Raw genomic sequence first — 8110 nt, 5'->3', positions numbered from 1 at the left:
AAAATCTGTAATGCTACCACTCTCAACCTATCAAAACCGAAGACCCAAAGACTCATCCTCCAATTGTTTACTATTAATCTACTCAATCCACATCAGTTTAACTTGAGGCTCAGCTAGCAGACCACCATCATCAAATAAGTTTAGGTGAGCCAACATCGCCCTCAAATTAGTCGTAGCCCTACGAATCAAAGTATCGACCACCACATTGGCCTTGCCAAGATGTCACTTGATGGTGCAGTCATAATCCTTAAGCAGCTCGATCCATTTACACTGCCTAAGATTTAGCTCCTTTTGGGTGAGAAGGTACTTGAGGCTTTTGTAATTAGTGTAAATGATACACTTCTCACCATACAGATAATGCTTCCAGATTTTCAGTGCAAATACCACAGTGGCCAACTCCAAATCATGCGTTGGGTAATTTGCCTCATGAGCCTTAAGCTGACGAGACGCATACGCAACCACCTTACCATCCTGCATTAACACACAACCCAAACCGACGTGTGATGCATCACTATAAATGGTGAACTCCTTTCCAGACTCTGGTTGTATTAGAACAAGGGCCTCAGTCAGTACATTCTTCAGCTTCTCAAAGCTCTCTTGCTACGCATCAGTCTAGTTAAACGACAACCCCTTACGTAGCAGCTTAGTCAAAGGTGTTGCAATCAGTGAAAAACCCTTACAAATGGTCGATAATACCCTGCCAGTCCTAGAAAACTGCAGATCTCAGATACAGTCTTAGGCTACTTCCAATCCAACACAGCCTCAATCTTTTGAGAATCCACTCGAATCCCCTCAACAAAACCTACATGACCCAGAAATGTCACCTCACGCAGCCAAAACTCGCACTTACTAAACTTAGCATAATGCTATTTTTCCCTCAAAATCTGAAGAACGACTCGAAGGTGCTTATCATGCTCATCCTCAATCCTCGAGTAAACCAATATATCATCGATAAATACCACCACAAACTGATCTAGATAAGGATGGAACACTCGATTCATCAAATCCATGAAAGCTGTCGGTGCATTGGTCAGCCCAAAAGGCATTACTAAGAACTCGTAATGACCATAACGAGTCCTAAATGCTGTCTTATACACATCGGCCTCCTTAACTCTCAACTGATGATACCCAGATCAGAGGTCAATCTTAGAGAGCATCGAAGCTCCACCGAATTGGTCAAACAGATCATCAATCCTCAGAAGAGGATACTTGTTCTTACTGGTCAGCTTGTTCAGCTAACGGTAGTTGATACACATCCGCATGGATCCATCATTCTTCTTTACAAACAGTATTGGTGCTCCCTACGAAGACACACTGGGACGAATGAACCCACGATCCAATAATTCCTGAATCTGAGCCTTAAGCTCCGTAAGCTCCTTCGGTGCCATTCGGTAGGAAGCGATAGACACCGGAGCTGTACTAGAGAGAAGCTCAATCCCATACTCCACATCTGGATTCGGAGGTAAACTTGGGAGCTCCTCAGAAAAAATTTCCAGGAAATCTCTTACAGTGCGAATATCCTTTACAGTAGAGTCTTTAGAAGTGAAAACACTTACATAGGCCAAGAACACCTCACATCCCTTATGAACCAGTTTCTCCGCCACCAATGCAGAGATCACATTAGACAGTAAACTTTTTCGGCTTTTCGCCAAATCCCATTTTCTGCGTTTCAGGTACACACCTAGTTTCAATTCGAAGCTAAAGTCACCACAAGCACTCCAGAACATATTATTGACCAACATTTCACTCAAGTAGTCATTTAAATGCTTAAATTTAACCCCAAAACGGAAAATTCCTCTTCCAAGCAGAAAAACCCTTACCTTACAAACTACGGACGTTTCCCTCTATAACTCGGCATCAACACAACCCCTCATGCTCGATTTTCGACTATCAATACAGTTAAACAAAGGTTCCCCAATTAATAACTTAAAAATAAAAAATTTTAAAGCACATTAACACTTACCGAACGAGTGTGATCCTATGTTGCACAATATGATGAATTGAAAACCAAGTTGAAAAGGGAAAAGAATGAAATAGGTGGATTCAGCAAGAGGAAGGGTAAAATTTGGCAGCAAAGGAAAAAAAATGAAGAAGGAAACCACAGAGACTTTTTGCAGGAGAGAAGAAAAATAACTAGGTAACTCTCGAATCTCCTATTTTGCTCCTACTAAACCACATCTATTTCAACTACTTCAGTATTCCAGTCCATCCCAACTACCCCCACGATATAAACAGCAAAAAAATAATGCCCAAGTACAGACTCGAACACAAGACCTCCCTAACACCAACATTCCATTTATCCACCAAACCAGCAGGCCCATTCTGACATTATTTTACAAACAACTCCACTTAAACCCTTTAAGCAATGCTAAAGCTTCAATCATTACAAATTTCAAAATTTGCCCAATTCAAGGCTTGAACTTGAGACCTCTCCTACACACCCAGAACACTTAACCACTGAAGCAGATACACACTTATGTCACATTTTCACGAAATCCAAAATAGAAATTTTGGGGCGTTACATTACACTTACCATATTTGAACTAACTTTCAAACTTCTAAAGTTACTAAATATGAAGCTAAGTACATACCAAGCATTATGCTAAACTACCAAACTTTAAACTATCACATACCAAAATATAAACTAGGCTAGCATACCAACATAGCCTCAACAACAACTATATACACATTTAACCATCATTTCACTAGCAACTAAGTTAACCACATATTATAAATAATATCAACAAAACACTCCCTAGGTTCATGCCATTACAAAATGAAATATCACCACACTTGAGCTCAGGATTTGTGATTTGATGCTGAGTCGAAAATACTTCGAATAGTACCTCGCCTATGCACGGAAAACAAAATCGATCGTTGAGTAAAACTTAGTGGTATTTCTATAATCTGAATACTATAAACTTGATATAAGTATTTAAAATGCAAAATGCAACAAGTAAGTTATGTTCATGTGTTTCAATTCAATAGTATAATTCTTGCTCATTCCTTATTCACATCTACTAAGATTTCACATATTCAATGGCATTTCATATAAAATTTAAATACATCAACTCATGCAATGACATGATTCATATCTTTGATCAATACTTGAATTCATTCAAGTTTCACATCTCAATTCATAATTTTATATTTCATTTCTCATTTCATAATCATTGCTCATCTTTGCCATTTCCACATTTTCTCATATCATATTTATTATTATCTTTGTCATTTCAATATCAATTACATAAAATTATTATTTTAGTTTGCCCTATTAACATGACACTGACTCAGACGAATACACGGATCCAACCAACATACCAATTTGGCACCCAGTTCCTCATCTGATAAATACAAAATAATAACTGCGCCCAACACTATATAAATTGACACCTAGTGTCTCATCAATTAAACTGAAGCAAATTGGCACCCAGTGCCTCATCGACTCAAGGTTGAAGTAATCCCTGAACTCTTCCTATCCTATGGCATGCCATCTATATCTGACTTAGCCCGATACAGTTAATAGGGATTCATTTCACTTTTCAATACAACCAATGTCTCAATTTCATGAATATCTCTCATCACATTTATTCAATTTGATAACAATCACATTTTTCTCATTACACATATATTCATAATTAATATATTTCATAATATACAAAATCAATCCATTTCATTTCAGTTATGAATTTAATTCAATCCCAAAGTACCAAAGTACTCACCTCAATGCTTACCATATGCAAATAATTATATATGCAATAATTTACTATTTAATTCGGATTATAAAAACACAAACCGTGATTTCCGAGCTATTCGGCATCGATTTTATCCTTCCATTTTTACTCAAGGATTCTAGTACAACGTTAGCTATGGAATAAAACAATCAAATCCCATTAATATTACACATTTCAACTTCACATTAAATTTCAATTTTCACACTATATTTTGCTTATTCTTCAATTTAGTCCCTAAACCGAGACTAATTTTAACATTCACAATTAACTTCATATTTTTATACTGATTTCACTTTAGACCACATTTAGCTTCCTCTTTTCCAATTCAACCCCTTAATTTCAAAATTTCACAATTTAGTCCCTATTATTCAAAATTGACAATTAATTCTACAATTAAGTCTTTTTTCATTTCTAACTTAAAAATCTATCTATTTAATCTCTAATACTTAAACTATTCAATAATTTCAACATCTAAAATCTTGAACAATACTAAAATTTACAATATGGGTCAGGTAACTCTAAGTACCGGAATTCCAAAAATATAAAAATTACAAGTATACGTGAAATTTAATTGGTATGAAGATGAATAATGTTTATATATGAATAGATGATTGATTGATGAAATTGAGGAATTGGTTTACAAGTTGAATCGAACTTGTTACCCTATTAACTATTTGGCAGGGTGGGTATAATTGGCTTGTCATAAGATAGGAAGAGTTCAGGGTTTTACGACTACGTATCAAGGAATGTCGGGCATCCCATTTTTCAATTATACCGACCAGTGCCAGACACATATATTTGTCAGTTTCACCGACCAGCGTAAGGCACAATTCATTATTACGAATTTATCTATCAAGCACTAGGTGCCAAATTGGTGTGTTGGTTCGATTCGCCATATCTGTTTGAGTCTGAGTCAAGTTAATAGGGAAATAAAAATGGGAATCGAAATAAAGGTATATAAATGGAATGGAATAAAGATGTATATGATCCTTAAATGTATACTATGGAAATTTAGAAGGCAATTGAATATGAAATGAAATGACAATATGAAATGGAATGTTTATTAGTGAAATGAGTTGAGCAATGATATGTGAAGTGATTTGCTATGAATTCATATAGTAAGATATGTTAGGTTGTATAATGCAATATGTGAATTGACATAGGTGATATGTAACTTACATTTCATTATTCATTTTTAACTTATACATTTGAAATATTTTATGTTATGTTTTAATGTTCAGACAATAAAAATACCATTGAATCATACTCAGTGTACGATTTTGTTTTTCGTGCATAAGTTAGGTACCTTTGAGTCAACCGTCAACTTCAACAACCAGCGATAATCCCTGTAACACCTTATACATAGACCGATCGTTGGACCTTAGTTACAGGATGCTACAATAATTACTGGAACATTATAGCACGTTTTATAACATTTAATCCAATCATAAATCATTTCGCTTTAATTACATGTACCATAGACATTATGAATACATCAGGGCCTATATCAAACATACAAACATCAATCTTAATCGATATAATGATATAAATGATTAAACAATTTATAATATAACGTAACTACAATCAATAAATGATAATAAAATATAACCAAATCTTAGATTCAACATAAATAATAAAAAAATATATTAAAATGAAATTTCATTCAAGTATGATGTTATTTTAAATCAAAATCGGGCATTAATCAAGCCTGAACTCAACACAAAATCAAATCAGGACTTTTGAAAGTTTTACAAAAATTCAAGTAAAAATTGAAAATAGGGGTCACACAGCCGTGTTGCTAGGCTGCGTGATAGGGCACAGCCTATGTGGTGTAGAGACATGGTCGTGTGGCTAAACCGTCTGCAAAGGCAAAGACCGTGTAGGAGGAGACACACGAGCGTGTTCTCAGATCATGTATCTAACTGATGTCATGTAGACCTAAAATCATTAAAATTTAACAGAGCACACAACCGTGTCTCATGCCCATGTGAGGCACACGGTCATATGTTAGACCGTGTGTGCTATATAATACATTGAAATGTAAGGTTTTCAACAATGGTGTACTTAAGGCCCAAGCTTACCAAAAATCATATATTCAACTACTCAAAACACATCAAAAGTATGCCAAATCATGTCAAAATTATACCAAATCACAATCAACCTATGTGCCTAACCAGTATGCCCTCATTCGGACCACAACTTAATCTTAAACAACATTCTTTCAAACCAAGACATATTTAACATGTTAATTTCATACAATCATCAATAAAATTTCAAACATCATATGGCCAAAATCATTCATTTATACTACTTTCCAAAGGTAAATGATAAACCGTAATTTATACATATTTTTACCCCATGTTAAATGCATTTTATGGATGATTTCCCATTAGAATTGGTGAATTCGATGCTCCTAATGCTTTAATTTCATGTTTTATACCTAGGAGAGAATAGGAGAGCGAAAAGAACGAGAAACGGGCCAAAAACAAAGAAAATGGGCCAAAGTACGAAATCAACACGGCCTGGACTTCCTCACACGGGCAGCCCACACGGCCGTGTCAATTTGGCAGAATCGAAGCACGACTCACACAAGTAGAACACACGCCCGTTCCATTCTAACAGGCTCGAACACAGCCTAAAATAATCGCACACGGGAGGGTCACACGGGCGTGTCCTTGTAGAGCCCAAGTTGAGTCCAATTCGGAAAAGGCCACTTTTGAGGGCTCTTAGGCATCCTAAAGCCTATAAATACACCCTGGAGGAGGAAAGAAAAGGGGGCACAGAATAGAGAGTAAGGAATTACTCCAAGGAAGCTAATTGATCCATTTCAAAAGTTGGATTCACCATCAAGATTGAAGATCTCTCCTTAATTTCCCTTCAGGAGTTTTGGGTTTTCTTTATGTTTTGTATTCGTTATTCTTCTGAGATGTTTTCCTTTTTAGTTATGAACTAAATCCCCTAAATACCTAAGGGGAATGAAAACTAAGACGAATCTTGTTATTATTTTCTGAATTGTATGATAAATATTTAACTTGTTCTTAATTATGTGTTCTTAATTCTTGTTTTGATATCCCAGAATACTGATTCAAGATAAGCTCTTATTCAGAGGAGGAATAGACCCTGTCTAAGAGTACATTTGTCATAATTAAGCGGAGTTGTTTGCGCGCCTAGACATAGGGTGACAAGATTTTGCCGAATTAGGGTGAAACCTCATAAGGAGATCCATAGATCGAGTTAATGCAACCCTAAGGTGTTAATTAGAGAAAAGTCTCAATTATTCAATCTAGGGATTAGACGTTATTAGTCTTGAATTGGGATAATAACATAACTTAGGGATCTCTACGGAACAAGTTAAATGATAAATCGTCCGATTTAGGGCCAGAATAACAAGTACAATCTAGGTGGATTTTTCCTTAGGTATTGTCTTAATTCAATCGATTTTCCCAAAAGCAATTCCCCAATTCCATTCTCTGTGAATTCTTAGTTTAAATAATTAGTTAGTTAAAACAAAAACCTCTTTATTCTTAGGCTAGATAATAAAAAGACAGTCATTACTAGTACTTTTAGTTCCCTTGGGTTCGACAATCCGGTCTTGCTAAAACTATACTACTGTTCGATAGGTACACTTGCCTACATCGCGATAATAGTTAGTTTCAAGAACGATTAATTATAAATATTTAAAACCTATCACGAAATCACGCGATCAGTAAACATACTCATGCTAAAACCATAAGTTACCAAAACCAAAGTGACCATTTCCACATCTATTCACCAAATAGGACCCCAAATAACAAACTACCATCTAACTTTACCTTTTCATCACCAGAAACATGGTTTAACTTTTATTAAAATTATCCATACATAAAACTAAAACATATCACTATCTTAATACACATTCAAAACTTACCATATCCAGGAACCAACACATATACCTTAGCTATCAACTAACACATTTATCAAGCATTTCATTCAAGTTTATTTATTTCTCAACCATCTCATAATCTAAGACCCAAACGTACCATAGTTACTATTAGATTCTTACCATTAAAATACATTCCAACTTCAACTTAGTACTTCCAAACCATCAACTCAAAATAAACTATATACATGCCACAAAACCAAGCTAAAATGAGTCAGAATCTACAGAGATTGAAGCTTGATAGTGTGAGCCTGATGTTGATCCGACTGCCTAGTTCTGCAAAACATCAACTACAGAAAACAAGAAAAGAAACAAAGTAAGCTTATAAAGCTTAGTAAGTTCATAGGTATTTAAACAAAACTCTTGCCTCAATTTTCAATTAAATAAACGAATATAGCTAAAATTAATATGATTTCTTCTCATATTCCATTTCTTTTAAATAAATGACTTTATCATC

This window comes from Gossypium arboreum, chromosome 13 (assembly GCF_025698485.1).
Source record: "Gossypium arboreum isolate Shixiya-1 chromosome 13, ASM2569848v2, whole genome shotgun sequence".
Lineage (NCBI taxonomy): Eukaryota > Viridiplantae > Streptophyta > Magnoliopsida > Malvales > Malvaceae > Gossypium > Gossypium arboreum.
This window is presented reverse-complemented; position numbering follows the sequence as displayed.